Source organism: Rhipicephalus microplus, unplaced genomic scaffold, assembly GCF_043290135.1.
Source record: "Rhipicephalus microplus isolate Deutch F79 unplaced genomic scaffold, USDA_Rmic scaffold_17, whole genome shotgun sequence".
Classification (NCBI taxonomy): Eukaryota; Metazoa; Arthropoda; class Arachnida; order Ixodida; family Ixodidae; genus Rhipicephalus; species Rhipicephalus microplus.
The window spans coordinates 1,559,471-1,585,700 of NW_027464590.1; the positions used below are offsets into that span (position 1 = coordinate 1,559,471).

At 43.9% G+C, this 26,230-nt stretch overlaps 1 pseudogene; it reads right to left on the minus strand.

Annotated features, from left to right (window-relative positions):
- Nucleotides 1–8,089: 8,089 nt before the first annotated feature.
- LOC119180830 (uncharacterized) lies at nucleotides 8,090–13,687 on the minus strand (annotated as a pseudogene).
- Nucleotides 13,688–26,230: the final 12,543 nt, after the last annotated feature.

Sequence of the window (26,230 nt, forward strand, 5' to 3'; positions counted from 1 at the left end):
TGGGACTCGCATCATCACAACCAATCACAGAAACACTTTCATAAAAGGCACTACATTTGTAAAAACTACGTTACCAAATACAACACGCAAAGGGATAGGTCCTCCGCGTGTGACACTCTCTCCCATGCCAGGCCGTGCTGCCTCTGTCGGCCGACTTCTGTCAAAGGCCGTTCTCACGCTCAAGCCCCGTCGGCTCTCTCATTAACCCCCGAATGCAGAGATGTTACTTGGCTCGCGACTTCAACTTAACTGAGCAAGTCGGCGCGAAGCAAGCAGCGGACTTCAAAACGCCCAAGTCAGCCTTCGCGTTTCATAGATGCTCAGGCTGTCTTGCTTGGTCAAGTCAAGAACGAGCTTCAAAGCAGAAACACGCTGCTAGCCTGCTAACGATGTAATAATGAAGTTGTTAGCGTAAAGCATGCATTACACCAAAAAAAGACCATACGTTTTAAAATAACTATAAAAACGAAGGGCAACAAGCATATTCTTGCCATTTTAGGGCTAACGAGCGGCACGTGGTGCCTGCCACCACAGCGATGCGCAGCGTTGCTTCTGTAAAGCGTTGGTTGCCCGCTGGTTTTAGTGGTCACCCAAATGCGGTGAGTTTCTCAACGGTTGCTTGTTTGGAGGCGAAACAAGCATCGCGTTGGGTTCTTTCGTCGTTTCTTTTCTCAATTGAACGCCATGGCACGTATTTGTGCTGACCTGGCTCACGAGGTGACGCGATTTTCACGGTATTTGCCTTTCTGTTTGCCTGTGTGCATGCCTGTAATTGGCTAGGTCGCAGGTATTATGAAAAAAAAAAGTTCTGGGAACAAATGTGCTTCGTATCCTTTTATTGAGCTTGGTAAACAAGAAAAAAAGCGGGGGTCAGAACATTGCCCTCAGCAGAATTCTTTCTCGCGGAGTGCAGCAATGTATCGCTGCATGATGGTGACGCGGATAAAAAAAACGTGACAGTGGCAACTCTTTTGATGTGTGTGTAGTTTTACGTAGCATTGTGCTACAAGCAATGCCTTTCTGAGCGAGAAACAGTGCCCTAAACGGGACGAATGAATAGACGAGGCACACGGACACAGCACCGAGTCAATTTTTTTTTACCGAAAGAGACGGAAAATGTCGTCGTGTTATAGAAAAACAGAAATAGCCTTTGCGGTTGTGGAACACTTCGGCGTTGTCGACACCGGGGCTATTAATACGCACGTGTGTGTAGTTGACACAACCTGTAACGCAAGGGAACTCAGCCACTTCATAACAGTCCGCCGGCTGCGGAAAGCGCACCAGCATTGCGTACAGATGCTTTGCGATGAGTAGCGTAACTTTTTCCACTGCACGGCACACTGTCGACTACGGAATGCGGACGAAATTTCCGGTGACTGGTTGGAATGTGCCAGGGCTGTAAAACCTGAGAGCCATCAGTGGCTGTAACACTGGATGCGCGGGCTGTCTTCGGTTGTCCCCACTTTCACGGAGCGGCAACATAACGAGAAGCTGCCCCACGGTGTTCTTCATGAATCTGTACCTAGCGTGGAATTGTTGCTCGTCGTACAACTCTATCGGATTTCCTTGGTCACGTAAAGCGGCTCCAAAAATCTTCGGCAGGAAGTGCGCCTCAAAAAATGCTATGCTTATGGCGAGGCAAGCAAACTCAAAAGCGGCCACCTTTCACGCGACATCCATTCGTGAGGTGGCCATGTTGGAATAACGCGTAAAGTCGCTTTCAAGCTAGCCCCGCAGCTGACTTGAAACTTGTTCTGACTTCGACCGAGCCAAGTCGCCTTCAAGTCATCCGCAAGTTCAAGAACAATTTATGGCGACCAGCAAGACTGTCTTGAGTCAAGAACTTGTCAAGTACGAGTCAAGTAACATCTCTGCATTCGGGGGTAAATGTTGCTTCGTAGAAGTGTCCTTAAGAGCGGTGAGTACACCGTTGCGCTCTGTGCGCTTACCAGGTGCACATGCGACAGCGAGGCGCCCCGACATCTTAACAACAGCGGGGGAAATTATGCTCGTCCCTCTGCTGCCACTATGTCTCAGTCAGACAAGTGGTCGCATCCCCGCGTCATTTTCAATGACACGCGTGCATGACAACAAAGGCCTAAACTCAGAAGGTGGCGCCTAACCTGTCTCTTGCCAGACGCTTTTCCGTGTAAGCTTTCCCCTACTAATCCCGAACGGGGGCGACCTTGACTGCTCTGCTTGTGAACCGTGAGAACGAAGAAGTCTCTTTTCATTCCCGCGCTCGGGTCTTCCGCATCCGCCTTCGCGGAATCGGTCAGCTTCCTTAGTTGACGGGTCGGAAACTGGCTACGCACTCTACATGAGCCGCATTAATCGCGCTGCACCCCACAAGCTGGTAATTGGTGCGTCATTCTAACTGTGGGGCATAAATAGACAAAGCCACGAGCGCCGAGCCAATTCAGACATAGGGTATATTAACATGCAGGGTGGTAGGAATAGGCTGAAGTGGGAAGAGATGGAAGAACAGCTAAGAAAAGAGAGGCCGATGGTATACGGTTTTGTAGAAACAAATCTTAGGGACATGGAACAACCTGCGAACAATCCGGACTACGCATGGGAATATTGTAATAGAACAGAAGCCAGCAGAAAGGGGGGTGGTATTGGGGCATTCATTCATAAAAGTACAGACTGGTAAAGCGTCAAGCAGGAGTGCAAGAAACATTTATGGCTAAAAGGGAAAGTGGCAGGGCAATTGACACTCCTTGGTTTCGTATACTTGTGGATAGGAGCAAAGGCTAGACAGGAACACCAGGCAATGTAGAGTGTATAACAAAGGACGTTCAGGAGTTAGGAAGAGAGAGCGAGATAATTATACTAGGAATTATGAATGCATACATAGAAGATATAGACGGGTATACTTACCCGACAGGCACAATGATAATGAATATGTGTGAAAGGCTTGATTTGATCATTTGCAAAAGTACCGAGAAGTGTGAAGGGCAAATAACTTGGGAGGTAGGAAGGCTGCAGTCGACGATAGATTACACACTGATGTCACTTAGGATATATGATAAGCTCCGGGGAATGCACATAGATGAAGGTGGCTCCAGAAGTCTGGGTAGTGATCCCAAACGTATCAAGCGGAGTTTTAGAAGAGCAGTGAAAATGGGAAGGAGACAAGATGAGCAACTACAGGAAATTTTTTATTCAGAAAGGCAAATCGAAGTAGCCACTAAACAAAGTGAGAAGGTATTCACTGAGGATAATAAAACGGTGTTGACATACACGAATTTAATTAGACTGTTTGAGCTAGAGCTTGCTAAGGCACGTGACAAGTCACCCCAGAAAAGAAGACACAAACCCAAAAGTTGGTGGAATGAGGAAGTTAAGGGAGCCATAGCGAAACATCAGGAAGCCTCCAGGGAACACAGACATGCTAAGCAGCGGGGTGAACCGATAGGTGATGTTTAAAAAAAAGGCAAATCTTTCTAGGCTGTAGAAGGGATGCATCCCTTCTGATCAATGGAAAGTTTAGAAGAAAGGGAGCCCTGTGGCTGGCAGAAGTACATAAAAAAGATACAAAGGCAGCTGCGAAATTTTGGAACCATGTAAACTCCCTAAGAAATGAGACGACCCTAGAGGAGAGGTTTATAACTATAGCTCAAGGTACTAGGCTAGAAGGGGACGAAGCTATTGAATATATAAGAACGAGGGTGACTGAAAAATTTCAACAAACAAGTGCTTTATGCACCACAAAGGATAAGAATGAATCTGGTGGCACAATGGCTCCATTTTCACAAGAGTGGGAAAGGGCTGAGAAAAGGTTCCTGGTAGTACATCAACAGGCCCAGATGGCATTCCAATTAAGCTCATAAAGACATTATGTTCGAAGTGTAAGCAGGCTTTGAGAGAGGCAGTAAGCAAAATAATAATCAATGGAGAAGTTCCCAATAGATGGAAACTTAGCAGGATGAGCATGATCTATAAAAGAAAGCGGGACAAAGCTGACATAAACAACTACCGTCCTTTAACAGTGACATCAGTGGTCTACAGGCTGGTGATGCAGATTTTAAAGGAAAGACTGCAGGCATGGATAGAGGATGACGGGGTGCTGGGGGAACTACAGAATGGGTTTCGGAAACACAGGAGGTTGGAAGACAATCTGTTCTCACTGACGCAGTGCATCGAAATAGCAGAAAAGGAACACAGGCCCCTGTGGCTAGCATTTTTGGATATCAAGGAAGCGTACGATAGCGAGGTTTAAGAGAAATTGTGGGGAATACTGGACACACTAGGCGTGGAAGATGTAGTCACTAATCTTCAAAAGATATCTATAAAGGTAACAAGGTAATTATAAAGTGGGTAAAACAGATATCCAAGCCTGCAGAGGCAAAATGGAGCTTAAGCAGGGGTGTCTCCTGCCACCCTTATTATTCATGATGTACCTACAAGGATTTGAGGCCAAATTAGAGGAAAGTGGACTGGGCTTCAACCTGTCTTTCGTCAAACAAGGAAAACTCATCGAACAGGCACCAGCATTGATGTACGCAGATGATATAGTGCTAATGGCCGACAACAAGGAAGATTTGCAGAGATTGGTGGACATCTGCGCTAATGAGGGAGATAGGTTCGATTTCAGAATCAGTAAGGAAAAATCAGCAGTCATGATTTTTAATGACAATAAAGGTAGTGAGCTTCGAATACAGGAGGTCACGCTAGATATAACAAATACAAATATCTGGGTGTATGAATAAGCGATGGGGCCGAGTACCTAAGGGAACACGAAATATACGTGACGACTAAAGGTAACAGAAATGCAGCGGTAATGAAAAACAGGGCACTGTGGAAATACATTAGGTATGATGTTGTGAGAGGAATATGGCAAGGGGTCATGGTTCCTGGTCTGACGTTCGGCAATGCGGTCTTGTGCATGAGATCAGAAGCTCAAGCAAGATTAGAAATTAAGCAACGTGGAATAGGTAGGCTTGCCTTAGGAGCTCACGGGAATACACCGAATCAGGGAGTATAAGGTGACATTGCCACAGAGACTGTTTACAATATCCGGCATTAAGAAGAATCAGCGTCCAGAGTCCTTTGCGCACTCTTGCTTGGGGCCGCACGACTCATGCCTCTTGTTCACAGGCACGAGTCAGTGTGAGTTGGAGCTGCGAAGAAGAAGAAGGTGCGTTGGCAGATGAACAGTTTTTGTTTTGGAACGCTCTAGCAGACTCTTTCACCTTTTTGCACATAATTTTCAGGGCACAAGTTCGCCCATAATAAACTATTTTTTGACGTTTCTTCTCTTGCACCCGTTACTATATGGGATGGACATCATTTGAAGGCAGGGAAGCTAGCAGCAAGATAAAATTTGAGAAGCGATTGAGAGAAATGGGGGAGGAACGGTGGGCTACGAAGGTATTGAGCTACTTGTACATGAAGAATGTCGATAGAAAACGGCGCAAGCGAACCAGAAAATTGACTGGTGAATACTTGGAAAACAGCAGGGGGCCAAACTGAAAAGAATCATCGGTTAAGAAGAAGGTGATGGAAGCTGAGACCGATGTGTAGAGAATTGGCATGATTAAGAAGTCCGCACTAGAGATCTATCGAACTTTTAAGCAGGAAATAGCCAAGGAAAGGATCTATGACAATATTCGGGGTAGTTCTATACTGTTTGAGGCCAGGACGGGAGTATATCGAACAAAGATATATCGGGCCAAATACGAAAGGGTAGACACGGTATGCAGTGCGTGCGGAGAGGAAGAAGAAACTGCCGAACACTTGATAATGTTCTGTAAAGGGCTTCACATTATAGTTCTGCGTGATGGCGCAGAGTTTTTCAAAGCACTGGGGTTTAGGGACAGTGAGGGCAAAATAGAGTTTATGTGGATAGAATTAACTAGAAGGAGGTTATCTGATTGGTGGCTAAAGTGAAGGCACGAGTGAAAATTGAACCTTTCGCTGCAAAGTACGAATCCTCAACCTCACTATTTAAGGGAAAAAAATAAATCTATTTTATGTTTCAATAAGTATTACGACTTGGTGGCGCTAGCCACCGCCCGATCTAAGGGGTACAGCCATATACATCTATCCATCCATCCATCCATCCTGCGCCACTTGTGGTGCGGCGAGCATGTAACGGCGAGAGCCTTAGCAGACGACAGTGTCTCACTGATTTGACAGCTACGGCGGCTCAAGCGCCCGTGGCTGGCGCGTTAGTTCTTCGAGCTGGGTTTAGAGATATTGTTGTGGGATAGTTCTTCCGCGATGCCACCATTAAAAAAGGAGAAAACCTGCACGAGATTCCTCACGTTTTTGACGTGAGTGAGCGCTTTTTTACGGTGTTGTGAATACTAACGGCTAATTGCATGCGTCAGGCATGTGTCACCCAAGAGGCTTACTCCATAGCTCTCAAGGTAAGCTCTCATTCTTTCATGCTTAGAATATTATTAGAGCATGCTCACTACCCGTGTATTTGCAAAATGCTCGAAACAATAAAAATAATCGACGGCTCCACGACCATTCGCTATGGAAACTTTGGCGTGTGGCAAGGCGGCATGGTTATTTGTTCGCGGCTTCGTGTCATGTCGATTCGCAGCCACCGAGTGTTTTGCTTGAAATTGTCGCGCGTAGAAACGATGCAACATCATCGCTCATAATGAACGCCTTTACATCGGCGCTCGCGCGGCTCATGCCAAGAACTTGAGGTGCAGGCGAAAAAAAAAACGTGTTACGATTGGCCCCTCTTCGTCTTTCGCTTCCACTGATGTGGCGCAGACGACGGCGGCGGCACGGTCACTTTGGCCACCATCAGTTTTGCTCATTTGCTACAACCTCTTTTGTTGTTTACGCTGCTCTCTAAAAGAAACATTGCGCTTCCTTCGCAAGAGAAGTTCACAAAGCTTCGTTTTTTTCATAAATACTATGCAGCTTTGTTACTCTGCGTCTTAGCAGGATCCTGCCGAGTGCGCAAAGCACTGCCAGGTCGCTAATGCGTAGTTCAGTTCGCCTTTTAATTAGTGGTCCTAACAAATTAACCCAGCAAATTACTCACCTAGCATTGTACTGTGAAAATTAGTGAACTGTCACTGACGAGTTAATAAGGTTAATTAAAACCGTTCATCAATCTTGAGCTCTAATAAAATGTCCCGCGTATGTTTCTTTTCTCTTCTTGTCGATGCCACTAGGAAGGTGACACATGCTCACTGCAACTGCCGAAGTGGAATCTCATGCCGCTGCAAACATGCAGCGGCAGTGGTTGTGTACGTCAATAAGCAGGACACTTCGACAGAAACATCCGTCGAGAACGTTTAGAAGAGGCCATCTGCTAAGCAGCTGAGAATGCACAACAAGGGAGTCGTGTTCTCCGAGATGTACCCTCCTAAACCCCCATAGGAGAAGCTGGCGAGGCAACCCATGCTCACAGCCATCATCAATTCCAACTGCCCCTCAGGCATCAAGCTCAGCCAAGAGCAAAAAATTGCTGAAAACCTGGCTCATTTAGACGAGGTGCTCGGACGGCTAGGACAGCGGAGCAATATATATGGAGCACAAAGCATCCCAGTCGAAGAAGTAAGCGATTACTCGATTCTTGAGTTCGTTTTAACTGAAGACGAACGCAACGACATTGCTAAGCAGACTACTCTTTAAAATGTATGCCCACGGTGGCACTGCGCACGGGCTTTGAGAATTTCTGCCAGCCCCAAAGCTCACCGTAGCAAGATACGCCAAGCGGACTTCGGGAGCTTGGCGCAACAACTTGTTACACCGCGATCCTTCACAAGCGCTGCATGTGCATATGGCGTATCAAAAGAAGCAGTTGCACGGAAACAATCCAACTGCCAAAAGCTTAATTACACAATTTTCTTCCTTTAATACAAATGCCAGTCACCTCAATTCATGCACAAGACGACAAGATGGGGCACGAAAACAGGACAGCCATTAAAATGATGTGTAAAGGTTTTATAAACATTGTATAAAGACACGTGATAATCCAAAAGTAAACAACAGCAGAAATGTTTGCAGTCATTGCTATTGTTAAATAAATAAATCACGGCCATAATTTGATTTCACTGTGTTTGGAGTGCTCGTACTCTGCTAATCACAAATTTGTAGATAACAGGATTCATTACACGGGCTTGATTACAGGACCTTGTAAGTTGGCTAACACACTGCACAGATGTGTTATCTTGTTAATGTGACACTTAAGTTCAGGAGTTAGCCTTTCATTCAGTATTGCAAAACTCTTTATACGCTGAATGCATCTCTCTGCATGAATGCGATGAGATGCAACCTTATAAGTTTCTTGCATCTCCGCCTTCGTGAACATCTGGTTGGCCTTTGCAAATGAGACATGCGGAAAGCCTTTGTCCGCCAGCACTATATCCCCAGGTTCTAACAAGTTGATCAACCCAAAGTTTTGATAATGTATGTGTCACTTGACCTGCCCCCAAACACATCTGAAATATATGGTGTATAACCATATGGAGTGATCTCAAATAGAAATTTTAGAGTAAAGTCACTCTTGTAGTTACTCCAGCAGTTAACCCTGTCAGCGAACTTACCTGGCTTCTCTGTTCTCACTTCTGAACAATCAACAATAACTCTACAATTGGGATAGTTGAGGCGGAAAGAGGGAGGCATTGTGCGTGGACAACATTCCTTGCAAACCACTTGATCCACTTTTGAGTAGTGACATAGCAGACACCGAAAGTGGCATAAAAAATCCACAACGAACTAGTGCGTTGAATGCCAAAGAATGCCAAGGCCTAACGTTTCTCTGCGTTAGCAGAGAAACGTTAGGCCTTGCTTCATTTTCATAAGACGCAACAGGAGCTTGCTACCAACTGCCAGGTCCAAATACCTCTCACCTCGTACCTGTAAAAAAGGCAATTTAAGGAAATGACGTTTGTAGTAGAGATGGCACAAAACAATTTTTGCTCTCACTAATCTAGAATCTTCCACAATCTTGTAAAACGTTTTCAGCCGATTTGCTGTTATAAGGTTAAAAGTGCAGTGTTGTGTCTCACACGAACACTTGTAAGTCATTCAATGCCAAATGTCCCAGCCGTTTTGGCAAAATTCTCAAGGGTGTTTGAAAAGAAAAGTTCACTGAAAGAAAACAGTTAATTGCAAGAATATTTTGGAGAGAAAAAAATATGTAACCTGGAAAGCTTTCAGTATTTCCCAGATATCACTTGGACGGTGTATCTCAGGAAACTTATTCTTAGATTATTGTTTCTTGTTGAAATACCAAAATTAGTTTACACGATAGGCGAAGCCTTTTGTGCAATTTTTTTGAAGCTCAATAGTATTGCTGCAATTTTTCTGCTGTATGCTATACGCTTCGAGGAATTTCGCCAATATGGATGTAGGTTTTGCCAATATGTTTGCTTATTATGTAGACCAAACTTGGTATTAAAATAAGAAATGGTTCTCTTACAATACATTTTCTTACCAACAACACCCTGATGACAATCTGGGAAATTCTGAATGCTCCCACCTGACGAAAAAAAATTTTCTGTCCAAAATATTCTGAAGGTAAACTAATTTCAACGCAATAAATTGGCGCGTAATAAATCGGTGCTTAAGTACCACTATGCAAAAAAGTTATCCGCATTACTAACCTTAAATACTATCAAACCGTGAACAAAGTTCATTGTTTGAGTTGTGGTTGACAGATCACTTGGCTTCAAACATACCAGTAATTACCAGATACATTGTGTACTACTATGTGTGAAAACAAGGGGGAACACCAGCATACAGCAATACCATAAGTCTGATTTGATTGATTTCTGGCGTTTAAAGTCCCAAAACCACCATATGATTATGAGAGATGCCGTAGTGGAGAGCTCCGGAAATTTCGACCACCTGGGGTTCTTTAACTTGCACCCAAATCTGAGTACACGGGCCTACAACATTGCCGCCTACATCGGAAATGCAGCCACCTCAGCCGGGATTTCATCCCACGACCTGAGGGTCTGCAGCCGAGTACCTTAGCCACTAGACCACCGTGGCGGGGCAATAACGTAGGCCTGGCACAATGAATTCGAAACAAATTCCCATTATAATCAGCATCTTTTATACATCTGTGCAGTTAATTATTTCACAATAAAAAAAAAGCAAGAAGTGTTAGGAGGCAGTGATCGTTCCTAAGGGACATAGAAATACATAAAAAGGAGTCTGCACCAATTCATAAACAAGGAAATCTATATTACTATTCAACTTAAATTATAATAAATAAATAAATAAATAAATTGTGCATTGTGAATATGCCCTGCTTGGTGTCATCAAGAGGACGACCCTGCATTTACATTTGGCTTTAAGTGCAATAAGGACAGGAACACAGTATTGGTCACACCAGTTAGGTCTCTGATGGCATCATTATTTTCCTTGTCTACCAAGGACTCGTAGCCAAGGAAACCCTTTGGTTGGTGGTCTTCCAAGCACAACGCAGCTACACTTGCGTCAGCCGTTGCTGGCTGTTCGTGTCCAAGGAATGAAACCTGGACGGACGCCTCACATGTATCAGCAAACAGGGTGCACGCAATCATAAGGACACCTTTACTGTGGGCCTGCGGTGTCTCAACCGTCTGCGTTGAAACTCACATAAAAGAGATGTGTTACAATTTTCAGATAACAAAACAAGGTGCTTTCTAGCACAATTTTACACTACAAAACCAATTGTATGTCACATCAGAGATCCCTGAACAGGCAGACAAAGCAAATAGCCCTCCCATGGTTCTCATACAGAAACAGTGCACTCGGTAGACTTGGTGGTATGAAACGGTTATTGCGACCAACAAAAACAACCATCGTAGACTTTTTAGTAGGGGGAAAATTGACAGCAACACTTATATTCGACAAGACTGTTGACTGCCTGGGAAATCAAGCAGCAACTGACTGTCCAAGTCACCTTTATACCACACTTTGCTTCGCCTGAGCTGTTTCAGATCGTTCATCTCCAGCCGTTTTACACCCAATACGACTGTACTTGCTTCTGTGTTCCAGATTACATTTCAGCGCACCATTCTTTGTTTTCAGTTTCAGAGTATCCACTTTTCAAAGGAGGCAGTAAAGGGTACTTCACACAATAGTGTATCGCTCGAAGGCTCGCGCTAGGTAAATAATGATGCATTAAAACGCAGTCACCCACACTCAATAAAAAAAACATGCAATATCTAATAGCAAGCAACGTTGCAAAGAACAAGCTCCATGCCTTTTGCCACTGCTTTCTCCTGCAAATCTTGAAAAATGGCAACAGTTGAGCAGGGGTCTTAATCCTCATTGACCACGTGTGACGTACCTCTTATGCTGCAAGGACTATTTAACTACATTTGGGGCTACATTGCTCAATAAGGTAACAAGAAACTGGAACCTTGTAGCTGTTCAGACCACTGTGATGTACTTGTAGCTTAGTTCCCAACAAAAGCAAATCTCCAGCAAAAGGCTCTGCTTTTCGCTATTCATTGTCTATACACAAAGAGTCGCATGCTGACATAAACAAACTTGAACTCGGTACCCTGATGCATCGTCACGGCGGCAAGTTGATGACACGCAGTGAAGTGAAATGCACACATGCGAATTAGGCCTAGTGCTAAGTGCGTAGCTCGCAAACTATGTGACCCTGCTTTTACATTGTTGCTAACGCCTGTGACATCAGAGCTCTACTTGTTTCTTTTTCGTACATGTCTTCCCCAATAACTGTTGTTTCAGTTATTCATTGCTGCATTGTTTGTCATTCGTGACAATTTGTTTATTCTGCTCTTCAACTTTTCAAAACTAAGCACACACTCTGCATTTTCGGTAATCTCCACATTTTGAATAGAAAGTTGCTCTGTGCCTGGCAGTATTACAACAGCACCAACGTCAACACCTTGCAGCTGTTTGGATTGGTTATTTCCATCAGTGTCTTTATTTCCATCTCTTAGTGATGCTGAAGTTGCTGGTGAATCCATGGTGTCTGTAGTTGGTGCAGCTTGCAACACATTCGGCGAAGATTCGGCGAGATTGGCAACAGCTGTAATGGCTGTCCGCTTCTTAATACTGAAGCGAAAAATGTGTGCTGTAACTTATCTAATTCATCAATTCCATGCATGTTACAAATGAGCGAAAATTTACCAGAGGAAGGGGGAGAGAGGAGCAATTGCTGTAATTTTTCAACACATTAAGTACTGTTTGGTTCGAGCTGACATAACACGAACAGACTGACCGAGGTGCAGCTGTAGAACTGCTTCAATTTAGAGCAACCTAGTATTCTTGTTTGCAGCCAATAGGTGTCGCAGATCTGCTTCTCCTTGTCTCACTCCCCGTCATGCTCCAGAGTAACAACAAAACAAAAACTGCAACGACGGTCAGATCTAAGATGACAATAGACAGCTCTGATATCAGTTCCGCGTGCTCAATCGTCTACATGCTGCATGCTTTGCTTGTTTCATCAACCTAGAATGATTACAGGGTCAGCCGTTTACTACAAGTATCAACCACTAAATGTGCTTGCGCACTTGGCTTTCACGTCTGTGTGAGCCCACTACACTTTCATGAGTTGCGCTAACTCTAATGTCACCCAAGCTATGCTCTTGCGCAGAGGTGCGCAAATATTTTTGGACCACAGGCATTGGACTAGGCTAGTTGGTACATTGTCAAAATCGATTAAAAAAACTAGCGGTAAACAAAGACACAGGAAGTGTCCTGTCGTTTGCTCTCACTGTGTTCTGTGTTTACCAGTGTTGTTTGTTTTTAAATATTTTTTTAATTTTCGCGACCACGACCTCTCGAAGCTTGCGAGTGCCGTAGGACTACCCCAGCCGTAGTCTTTCTCCCTTATTCCTATGATCTTGTCGAAGAGCCGCGACCACCTGACATTTTTATCGCTCAGCATCTCTGGGGAGGGGATCGACTCCCAGTCAGCGTATCTCTACTTGATCAGCTGAGCTTCCGCCAGAACTAAAATCATGACTGCAGGAACAGCGCGAACGCAAAGCACGGGACGTAGAACAAACGCATACGACGACACGAGCGCTGACTATGAATTATTTATTTTCTGCGTTTGTAACATAACAGAAAATACACAGTTGATAGTCAGCGCTCGTGTTGTTGTATGCGTTTCTCCTTAGTTCTGTACTTACCGATCGCGCTGTTCCTGCAGTCTTTATTCACCAACTTGCCTAGCAAGCTTCACTACTAAAATCAAATTGGTCACACGGGCCCTCGAGCACACCAACATGACGGAATATTGGCTGAAGAGTTGTCGAAAAACTTATGGCATATCATAATGTGACTAGATGATGATGGCAGCCAGATAAAAATAGAAAGTTTATTTTACGCAGTTCTCACTGTTCATAGCGTCCAAGCTTATCTTCTGCAAGCACGGACAGCTTACGATACTCGTCAGGAAATATCGTTGGCATGTACGACTGGGGCGACACATCAGTGGACGGCGCACCTTCAACGAAATGTGCACTGCATATCCTCGAGAGCTGAGAGGGCTGCCAGTTTGTTCCGCCAGCACTGAAATGTATACAAATGCTAGCAACACAAGGAAAACAAAACCACAGAACGCGAGACGGCGAAGGGAGTGGGAACCTAGCTTGCTTTTTTCGTCGCACATCCGCAATCCACTTCTGCCGCTGCTCAATAAAGCACGAAAGAGTATAGAAACGGTGAAACGTCGTTCCCGCAGGGCACGACGTGTACCTGCCGTAGAACCGAAAACGCAGCAGTTCATGACTGCGTCACGGAACACCTACGACTCCATGCAAGTCACGGAGGAAGTGGTGCTAGCGGGCGCAGGAAAGCGTTCGCTTCTGCTCGGGATCTCACCAACTGCCTTCTCTGACAGCCACGCGGTGGCGTGCCAGTCGCAGCGATCGGAGTGTATAGTTTTAGCGATGGTAGACCCCCCACACGCCCATGTCTTCACAGACTCTCGCGCTGCCATTCGGGCTTACGAAAGCGGCAACATCAGTCGAGAAGCAGCCCACATTCTACAAACACGCAAATGCATAGTTTGCACTACCTCTCTTGGTTTCCTGGCCACATGGGCAAAGAGTTCCACTCACAGCAATCCAACCTCAATGAAATGGCTCATGATCGAGCGCTAGAACTGGCCCGCCGCGACGATCAATCAGCCACCGAAGAGCTGGGCCCAGACGAGTACAGTTTATTGATTCTTTAGTCATCTTTCATGAAATTACCTCCTACTACCGAAACGATAGAAGCCTATAGCCTTTACCACATGCAAAGCTCGAACACACGCAAGAGGTAGCTTTTCGCATGCTATACAAACGAGATCGTACCCATCACGGGGCCGACTCAGCCGTTACAACTGAGACATAGATTTACAATGCCCAAGAAGGAACAAAGTAAGAAAAATAGAAGGAAAAGAGCGGCACGGAGGTTAACCAGACTCTATGTGGCCGGTTTGCTACCCTGCACACTGGAGGGGAATGGGGGAGAGGAAAGAGAGAGTGAGGGAAGATAAACACAGCACATTCGGCGACACATGCACGCACACTCAGTCATAGTCCAGTCTTGTCTTTCGTGGTATGTGACATTGCTGTTACAGCTGCTTGTTAAAGTTCGTGTCACGAAGGAATTTCAACAGTGCTTTTGTCACCTTCTGCTGCAATGTCCTCTCTCGGGCACTTGAAAGAATAGCGTCCACAGACAGTTAGCTGTTGTCAGATGCGCGCAAGAACGGACGCCAGTGACTGTCTGTGGATGTCATACAACGGACAGTCGCATAGGATGTAGTGTAGCGTCTCTTGGCAACGACGGGCATCGAAGAGAGCGTTGTCGGTCATTCCTATGACAAATGTATAAGACTTTTGTAAATGCCATCCCCAGCCATAAGCGATAAAGAAGGGGGACTTCTCTTTGGTCGAGCCCAGTGGGTATGTGGAGAGACATCAAAGAGGACAGGTGGTGATGACAGTTCATCTGATTGCTTGGTGGGTACCGTAATAAAAACGGGATTTCACGCGCAAATCATCAATTATTACTGGCAGCCACGGTCCTCGAAAGTGGTATGGCTTCTTCTCGTGTTCCTTCAAGAGCTGCCCGCGCGGCAGTATCGGCATTTTCGTTCCCTATGACGCCGCAGTGACTTGGCAGCTACTGAAACATTATATGATGCCCTTTCGCGAGTGAAGTGTGGCGAAGGCATCGACTTTCGAAAACAAGCGGTTCGTGCTGCCAGCGATGCAATGCTGAGAGCACAGATTGTAGGGCCGCCCTTGAGTCGCTGAATATTGACCATTGTTGCGGGGGTGCCCGATTTACAACAAAAAGCGCAGTGCGCAAAGCAGGTAGTTCCACTGCTGTTCATTCCGTGGAGTGGTCAGTCCTAAAGCTGATAGTAACACTAAGAGAACTTGTTGTTGGGCTAGTTGGTATAAAATTTCGAAAAGGTAATTAGAGCGCGAAAACTTGACACGATCACTCACACACGCACACACCCATGCATCAAACACACAGCGCTCACTTCCAACTAATTTATTCATAGCTCGAAGGCTTGAATATATACAGGACACATTGTGCGTACACACACCAAAAGAATACTAACAGCATACATTATCAAAACGTACAGTTAATCAATGTCATGGCCTTAGAGCAATAAACTGAAGTTCGCTTGGTAACAACAAAATTGAAGGGACGCTTACACAGTTATCTTTATTTTTTTCAATGAAAAAGGCTTCAAACACTTCACGTGCAGTTTTACTTGCGCTTCTGCCCACAATCTTCGTTTCAGAAAATTCTGCGTCACAACCACACGAGATGACATGCGCAACCAGGTGCGCATACTTGTCATCTCTTTTCGTTAATTTTGTGAGGTGTTCCCTTAATCAGTCATTAATACACCGTTCGGTTTGGCCAATGTTCACTTTTCTGCAGGATAAGGGTATGGAGTACACAACCCCCATAGAACACTTAACAAAGGCCCTCTCATGTTTCTTCTGACAGCCGCGCTTCTTTCTATCGCACACACTTTGGCACAGTCTTAGTTTTTTATGGTGTGGAAAACACTATCGGTACGCCATGCCTGGCCACGACTTTCTTAAGGTTGTGCGAGACCTTATAGATATATGGCACAACTTATGGCCTAATCCTTATGGGCTGGGTAGCAGTCATCGCTTCCTGTGTTCCACTAAATTGGATCTTTTCTGGATGGACTGCTATCACGTAGAAAAGCTGCCATGAGAGCGTCTTATCTCAACGCGTCCAGCTGGTTTCTTTACTAGTCTCTTCTCGCGCACCGCTTTTTTAACTCTTCCTTTCTCTTTCAACCCACTATTCCCCAACCCCAGTGTAGGGTAGCTTACCGGATACTAGCATCTGGTTAACCTCCCTGTCTTCCTTTTTTCTCGTCCCTATCTCTCTCTCTCTCCCCCCTCTCGCACCAGTAGCGAACGTATGTCTTCTATAATATAGCTACTTTGGTCGGTTTGCTTCATAAGTGATCATTAACTAGCTCGACCCCTCCCCCATGAACTGTTTTTCGTAGTCGAAGTGCTGCGTAGGATTTTTCAGTGCTTTCACTTTTAATACTAGTCCTTTAACACCGAGTCACATTAGGAGTATTAAGCACAGCGTTCGCTTTTTGCTGAAGGTAAGGAACAACGTTTGCAAGCTCTATTTTTTTACATAACCGAAATTCTCTTATTGTGTCATGTCGCTTCATAGTGATCGCGAATTGGTCACTCCCATGCGACACCATTATACAACCTTTCAGTGGCTGTTGCATTCGCAAAGGTCTGCCTGTTCTGCATTAGAATTTTGAATTCAATTCAATTCAATTTTATTTACCAGTTTATACATACTGGATGGTTGCGTTGGGTTAAAAGCTACATAAGTAGCTTGACGAGACCCAACGACCAGGCTATACAGGGCAGTAACAGCAAGCAGACGAGAAAACCAACAAGTAAAACAGAATACCATATCGTATGTACATATACAGCGATTTACATGGATTTCCAACATGAAGATTGCAGGAAGAAAAAGTGAAAATAAATACATGTGCATAAAAAGTGCTAGAAAAAAATAAATAAAAAAGTGCTAGATACAATAAAATACGGCTATAGCATAAGTAATAAACATAAATAATAATAACACAGAATAATAACACCTTACCAATGTAGCAATACTAGCTATTCGGGACAAAATAAAAGAAAACACTGGCCATATACCACAGCAAGAAATTCATGTAAGCAGAAGACTGTGTTAAAGAAACAACATAAGTTACGCACAATTCAATTACACAGAATGTCACCGTATGTGACATTACAAGTGAACGAAATATAAGCGGAAGGCTTTTTTACTGACCGTGTCAATGTCTTTATATTTATTTAAAGCAGATGGTAGGTTATATGCCAACGATTGATGTTTGTAGTGCGTCCTGAAATATGGAACTGACCATGTCTCAGGGTTCCTTGTGTTCACATTAATTCTACGACGTTCTAACAATGCCAACTGTTTTATACAGCTCTTGAGGGATCCAGAAGCATATTGCGCAGTATGTAATAAATGAAAAGTATAAATGTTGTCAATTATAATAATGTTGTGCTTAGGAAACGCTTCTCTGGTGCTAGAACAATAGTCTATATTGTCAATATAGCGAATAATCTTCTGTAGCATCAGAATTTTACGTATGTTAGTTATAGTGGTTGTACTCCACACTAAGGCGCAATAATTTAAGTGGGCATGAAATAAAGCATTATAAATCTGTACTTTGTCCTTTGTAGATAGCAAACTACGACATCGTGATAAGACACCTGTCACAGAGGAGAGCTTTTCACATAGGTAATTTACATGCATGTCCCAAGTAAGTTGTGAAGAAAAGTGCACGCCAAGAATTTTGTGACTGTCAACTTTTTCGATTTTTTGACCTTCAAAAGCAATAGTATTATTTAACGGAAGCAATTTGTTCTTGGAGCGAAAAATAATTACCTTAGTTTTCTTCGCGTTGATCCTAAGTTTATTTAGCTGAGACCAGGTAGATAACATTCTTAGCAGTTCATTGCAATCCGTTGTCAAGTTGCGCACGTCGTTCCCAGACAATATGACAGTGCTGTCATCAGCGTATATAATAAATTCAACATTAGTATTAAGGTTCACAATGTCATTGATGTAGATATTAAATAAAAGCGACCCTAAAACGCTTCCTTGGGGCACGCCAAATTTGTTTATTAGACAAGACGACCTGTGACCGTTCACGTAAACACGCTGGTATCTGTCACTTAAGTAAGACTTAAACAGTGATAAGCAGCTACCACGTACTCCGTAACATTCTAATTTGTCTAATAAAATGTTATGACTTAGGCAGTCGAATGCCTTACTAAAAGCTATAAATAACGCCAGCGCATAGGATTTCCTTTCTATGTTCCTTATTATCGTCTCCTTGATTGACAGAAGGGCTGTTTCCGTTGACCTGTGTTTCCTAAATCCGTGTTGCGCGTTAGTTATGATACCAAACTTATCAAAGAAATTGACCATGCGACAGTGTAAAGTTTTTTCTAGTCCCTTAGAAAACACAGGTAACACCGAAATTGGCCGGTAGTTATTGGGGTCATTAGGGCTACCTGCTTTCAATATTGCCGAAACTCTGGCGTATTTCATTGCCTGTGCGAATACGCCCGATTGAAGCGTTAAATTGAATATGTGAGCAAGAGCAGGAGAAATAGAAGTTATACAATGCTTAATAGGGCCTAGTTGCAGGTTGTTTGTGTCTAACGCATTAGTATTTTTCAAGGATTGAAATGTGGCGCAGACTTCGTATTCATCAGTAGGCTGGAAGAAAATGCTTTCGACAATAAGACTTAAGTTTTTTATTCCCTTCGTTGCAGCGCAGGTGGGGTAGGCAGCAAGAATAGCAGCGTTAATGAAATGTTGGTTAAAGTGATTAGCGAGGGCCTCGCCTTTCAACTCAGTGCCGTCATTAAGTATACTGTTTGGAACACTTTGTTTGGTCTGACGACCAAGAACATCTTTTATTATTTTCCATGTCTTATCGGACCGCTGCTGTGAGGCGGACAGAAAAAGTTGCTCGTAATAAGCTCGTTTGGCACGCCGTAGCTCACAATTTAATTGGTTTCGAAAAGCTTTAAATTTTTTGAATTGTATTTGCAAACGAGACTTCAAAAATGAATGATACAAGGAATTTTTACGCGAAATCATTTTCAAGTGTTCTTTCGTTACCCATGGCTTTCTCGCTTTTTTTTGGTGGTTTTCCTTGTTTCATAGGAAAATGCCTTTCGTATATATTTATAAATTTCTCTATGAACTCATTGTATGCCTCATCGGCGGACGTTAATGCCAAGACAGAAGACCAGTCTTGGGCCATTATCTCAGTTTTAAAGGCAACCAGCCCACTATCTGTTATTCGCTGAACAGTGAATGTTTCTACGTCACGGTTTTGAATTCCTCTGATTTTTATATAGCGCATAAACAGGGAGGTGGTCACTAATGTCCGAAGCAACAGTACCAGTGGTGTAAATCTTTGTCTCTGCATTTATTATTAAATGGTCAAGGCAAGACAATGTGCCGCACGTAATGCGAGATGGTGTAGTAATTAAATTTTTGAAACCACTCGAAGACAGCAATGTACCGAATTCCGTGGAAGTAGTGCTGTCATCAAGAATATTGATGTTAAAGTCGCCACCGCATGTCAAGTGAAAGTTGTTTTTGTAAGTGAAGTCCAGGAAACTTTCATAAAATGCTAGGAAACGCCTAATATTTCCACCCGGTGGGCGATAAACAACAGCGAACATTTCATTTTGATCGGAGACAGCGAGCATTTCGTAATCTTCTGTTGACACGCAGTATTCATGAACTAAACGGCATTTCTTCTCTGTAGTCACATAAAGCGCAACACCCCATCCACGTTTATCTGATCGATTGGAAAAGAAACTGGCATATCCAGGCAGTTTCAACTTGCTACTGTTGTTCGTATACCAGGTTTTAGACAGCATAAGAACACCCACTTTGAATGAGAGTTGCTCTAAAAAAAGCAAAATGTCGTCCTCTTTATTCATTACAGAGCGAGTGTTAATATGCAAAACTGATTGGCATGACGGGTAATCAGATTTAATAGCAGAAGGTGACGCTAAGTTTATGTATGCGCAGTCGTTATCCATTTTGATGATACGGCGCAGTGTTCAGCCCAGCCTGTCACCTGCGCCTACGCAGTTGCATATGACGACCCCGAAAAAACCTTATCAATATCATGCTCATTTGGAACGTGCACGGCGGGCGTATCGTCAGATCGCTTCGCATAGATTTTCCCGTTAAATGACCAGACGGATTTTCATTTGTCTTCATACTTTTTCTTCACAGCAAGAGCTAGAAGTTTCTTTAAGGCTGGGCAAAGATGCTCATTCACATAGATAGCATTTTCACTGGTCAGTCCGACATCTTTGTTAGTTAGACGAGCTCGTTTTGCTTACCTTAGAATGCTGTCTCGCTTTGCACGAGACTTAAACTGGACGATGATATTACTTCTGCCGCTGTCTCGGCTCGGCACCCGATGACAGACCTCAATATCACCTGCAGTTATTTGCTCATTTATGGCACTACCAATCTTAGAGACAATGTTAGTAACAGATTCATTGCTTTGTTTCAGTACACCTTGTATCTCGAGGTTTGCCTTCCTCGAGTACTGCTCAGCAAGAACAAGCCTTGTTTCAAGATCCCTGCCTTTGCTCTCAAGACATTTACACTCAGCACGAAGTGCAGCATTTTCACTTTCAAGATTCCTGTTCTTTGTAATCACATCGTCCAGTTTCTTCTTGTGCTCGTTGAAGTGAAGGCAAAGTTGAGGCTTTCCGTCATTTGACGCTGATCATTTTTTAGCTCACGGATTTCATTCCGTAAATCCCTTTCAAGGGAATCACTAAAAGATTTTACCTCTTGTTTCATCTCTTCTTTTATCTTTAGCAGTTCTGCCTTCATTTATTCCTTGAGTTTAGCAATGTCTTTAGCCATTTTTCAATGCCCGCACAAGAATACAACAAACTCCGGATTCACTGTTTGGCAGCAGCGACGAAGCGTCGATATGTGACAAGGTAATAAAATACCCGATATATCTGGAACACTGACCTGCGATGAGAGGGCCAGAAAGTTTAGCCCGTGCACACAGCTCTCGCCGCTATTGCCAAGTGAAAGCTGCGACAACCACGTAGCTCCTTTTGTAGTGCGCAAAGCGTGACGTTGATCCTGGAGACAGGGCGCAGGCGCAGCCGACAATGACGTCTCCTGGTACCAGACCCTGGATTGCTTCGGAAAAGCGGCGGACCGTTTGGACGCTTTTGGTGCGGCTGCTTGAAATGCCCTGCGATAAGAGTGCCAGAAAGTATAGCCCGTGCACACAGCTCTCGCCGCTACTGCCAAGTGAAAGCTGCGACAACCACGTAGCTCCTTTTGTAATGCGCAAAGCGTGACGTTGATCCTGGAGACAGGGCGCAGGCGCAGCTGACAATGACGCCTTCTGGTACCAGACCCTGGATTGCTTTGGAGAAGCGGTGGACCGTTCGGACGCTTTTGGTGCGGCTGCTTGAAATGCCCTGCGATAAGAGTGCCAGAAAGTTATCCCGTGCACACAGCTCTCGCCGCTACTGCCAAGTGAAAGCTGCGACAACCACGTAGCTCCTTTTGTAGTGCGCAAAGCGTGACGTTGATCCAGGAGACAGGGCGCAGGCGCAGCCGACAATGACGCCTCCTGGTACCAGACTCTGGATTGCTTCGGAGAAGCGGTGGACTGTTTGGACGCTTTTTGTGCGGCTGCTTGAAATGCTCTGCGAAAAGAGTGTCAGAAAGTTTAGCCCGTGCACACAGCTCTCGCCGCTACTGCCAAGTAACAATGGCGGTAACAACTCTAAATTCAGTTTCTACGGAAACGGAGAGACAATTGAACACTATGCATGCAGCGGCACTCGAAATACCAAGCACCGACGCCCGCTCCGGGTGCATTTGTGTCAAGTGCACTCGAGACCCGTTTCTGAAAACTAGATTCTAAGACCACAGTCATGTGCGCAGAAAGAGAAGAGAGTAACGGAAGTGCTATTTATTACCAAACATCTACAGATCTCGATGACAACCTGTTCGTTGGATGTGGTGGAGGTGGTGGTGGTTGTGGTGTTGCAACAGGCACAGTTAAACTGGCCTAAATAGCTAAAAATAGACTTTTCTCAAGCCCACTGGTGTCGCCAATGGGCACGCAAGCGCTCACGGGAAAAGTTGGTACGCCGGAGCAGCCGCCGCGACGAGCGCGCGCGACGAGCGCTTCAAATTTCCGTTTGCACTGTGCCAGCACTTCTAAATAAAGTGAACTCGGCAAGGCGTGATATTTTACTGCGTGATTAACTCAGAAAGTGCAGTGTTTGGGCACGATGGCGTGTCAACGATTTGCACTTGTCGCCATGATCCACCAGCTGAGTGGCTGGCAAGCGTCAGTTAGCCCATAAGGTAATTATTATTATCCTTTCGGCTTTGACTTAAATAAAAAACAGAACAACTTTGTTGTCTTAAAAGTGCGAGCACTGTCCATAATTTCACGGGTACATTAGGAATCAATTAGTGACCTTCGATGCTGTTTACGAGTAAACTGCACGGTTCTGGTTTACTTAAAGAGTGCTATAAATATAAGCGGAACTTCTTAAAAGAAAATGCATTGACTAGACGACTGCTCGCTGTTCACAGAATATCCGTATACCAACTTTATTAGATACTACAAATGCTGGTTAGAATAAAACCTACAGGTTAAAAAAAATACGCATGAGCAGGGAAGAAATATGCACGCCGAAAGTGCTCACTTATGACTAAAAGGTTATCGCACGTGATAAAAAAACATATAAAAAATTTGGGTGCGTCACGCATGTTTAAACGAGATACAAAAATACTAACAGTTGATTAATGAAGTTAAGTTTCTTGTGTTTTAGCGATAGTCAAGGTTTGTCGACTTAAACAAGGTGCGGTGTTTTTCATCATATGTCCCCCAGATTTCTCATGTGGTCTGGCTAGCGTAACTCTGCAAGATTACCAGGCCCTCAAAAAATCAAATTGCATTTGAATTACTGAAAATTCAAGGTAAGAAGAGATGGCTCCATTCAATGAATTTTGATGCTCTGTGCGCGCATTGATACATCAACCAGTGTGACCAATATATATATGTTAACACGAGATGTATTCGACTAGCAACTCTTGCGTAACAATCGAAAGAACAATTGGCATGCCTCTCATTGTACTTTCCTCTGTGCACTACAGACTTTGCAACCTTTTGAGCTCTACAAAAGAAATGTTGCTAAGTAAAACAATACCCTCACCTCGCATCACTTCCAAACTTCCTTTCAGACTGGGCAAAACGTATGCATGGATTAAGTGCAACAATCAAAGTTTCTTCGTGGGTGAAGGTCAGCCGAATTATTCTTTATTCTTTTTGTCTTGTTTTTTGCAGGGTGAACAAGCTGTTCACAAACCGATGCAATAATTATTAAGCAAAACACCGCGCCTTTTTGAAGCTGCAAACTATAGCTCATGTAATGTGCTCAAGTTTTTTTTTTCTTTGCCAAGAGTAAGTACGCTATCAATATTCCTCACCGAAAAACATTTGAATGCGCCAACGCGAAATTCAGCAGTGGTCTCACTCAATGCGCAACATACTGCTAGTAAACATGCTCCGCAGACACTGAAGCATCTCGTAAGAAACCGCAAATTAATAAAACAGGGTATCTCTTCCGTGAATTCTAGTTCCATTATTTCATCATTATACACGTTTAGAATAGTGTACTTTTCTTATTCGCAGCACGTCACTTGTCCATGAAAAATTAAACATTTCTGTATCTGTAACACTTCTTTGCAGTATTGCGTTAATGACCCAGTCAAACTGCGATGGTAATAAAACCCACAGCGCTTTATGAGCGTTGCATAACTACGAATTCGGTGTTTTAGCTCACACTCTGGACGACAGCATATTCTTACCACATGGGTCGGTACGCAACAACTCACACGCCGCTATCTTCTACGTCCACCCATCTAGTGATAATTACAATGACTGTGTTATCCATTTCACATTTCATATGTAGATATACATGCAGATGCGCGTTGGGACCCTATTCAACAAGCGGTTGCATGTTTCTTTCGTTTCATGCTCGCAAGGCGCCAACGTGCAACAGGCGGAGAAAGGGCCGGTTCCATCGACCTACCAACTTTTCTCATATTGCTTCATGCGGCCATGGTGCGTTGTGGGATTGCTTAAAAAAGGTATAATATGACACCTCCTGAGCATCTCGTGAACTATTTGCCTGCGTCACCTAATGTCACTCTCCCTAATATATCGTGGAAATACCACGACGATCAGCTGCACAATCCTGCTCGTTGCCATGGGCCCTTCGTGAAAAAAGGACATCGTGAACTCTCCCCTGTCTGGGACAATCATTTTCAACCCTGTGTACCATTGCTACTCTTTCCCTCTCAAACCGTGAGCACAGCCAAATAAAATGTTCGAAGTCACCGATCCTACCACAAAAATCACAAAACGGAGAAGCGCCTGACGCAGTCTCGAATTGCGTGCTCTTCTATTTGCGCTTATGATTCCATTCATGCTTCTTTTCTTCTACCGTTTTTTCACGTTACATTCCTTCCCCTTCTACAGAGTAGCGAACCGGATGCTTGTCTGCTTAACATGCCTTACTTTATTGACTTCTTTTTGAGTTAATACATATTGCGGGTGCACGGCAAAGCAGCTCCAGTGTATAAGGTGCCACGAAAGCGCTGCTGACTTTCTTGCGGACCACAAGCCTTATAGAGAATCTGTAAATCGTGTTTCTGTATTTATTATGTGTTTATATCTGTATATAATATAATTATGACCCCACACCTGGAGCAGCATGTAAGGTGAAAAGCCAGGCGACAATCTCCAGCAGATAAAATGCAGTATGCCTAAGAATGGCAAGCCTGGCGAGTAGATTCACATGACGCACAGTATTACTGTGCTCCCGTTAATAGACAGTATGGCTGACAATGTTCGTGCATAGGTGAACTATCGAGGAAATTGGGAAGTCACAAATTCCAAGTGCATTCAGGACGAAACTTGTGAAGAGTAAAATTAATGATTTCCAAAGAAAAGTGCCCAACTCCACTCTTTTGTATACCAAAAAGGGTTATAGTTTGTATGCCCCCCAAAAAACAAAGACGGACCGGCTTGAACATCTAGCCGAAGTCATTTCGCTCAAAACAATAGGAGCACTTCAGAATTCAAAACTTGAAAAATTGCTGAAATCTCACTTTTCTGGCAAACTGGCAAAACAAGCAAACGCAAGTTTGTTGCAGAGCACACTAACTATAGAAGACTTTGATCAGCAGATCATAAGTTGTTTAAGTCACAGTCATTCGATGGTACTTATAAGTCGGTCACGTAATAATGAGTCTCCGGAAAGCATCAGGAATTTTAAAAACCTCAGATGTAGCATACCAGTGGTTTTATATGCCGCAGGCATGCTATCCCTATAGAGAGTAGCATGCCAGTAAAAAGATTTTTTTTTCTAATTAGGAGCGTTTTAACTTCTTGGTTGGTAGCATGGGTTCATTCTCTTTCACTCTCATGATAGTAACAGCAATTCAGCGTTTTTATTGAATGCAATGATAAACGAATACAAATAAACTCAATACGACTGCACTTTTCTCTGGTATTTATTAGCTGTAGTCTGTGGTCCCTCGTTATATACTGTCACGTGGTCGTGTCCTTGACGAAGGCAGCAGTCAGCGTGTCAAAAAAAAACTCCTTTATTGGCCTAACTTTTGGGCGAGAAACTGAGAGTCACAGTATACAACAATACATACTGGAGCATGATAATGGCAAACAGTGCGTCTGCCATCGATAAACCTGACAAGCGGTGATGCGCGTCGGCATCTATACGTCTACCATCGAATATTCCAGCCTTATCGCTAGCGGCTGGTAATTGGCGCGGTTTGCAAAAGTTAGTTGGCGTGGTTTACGTGAGGCAGCCTTTAAACTTTTATTAAGGCAATAAAAATTCATTTTTTAGTCATTCGCATGAAAATAAACTTCCTTGTTTGTTTGCGTGTTTCAATAAAAAATGAATTCGTTCTAAGTATGCCGGCTAGCAGTTTTGCGATTAGAAACCCGAAAAACAGGAATGTGTCAATATACGTAAAGTGAAGGACAGGTGTTGGGAAATAAATCCCTTTCTGCTTCGTGCGTTCCTCTACGACAAATCATGGTCGACAACGATCTTTTCTTTCTCAGTTGATTGTATTA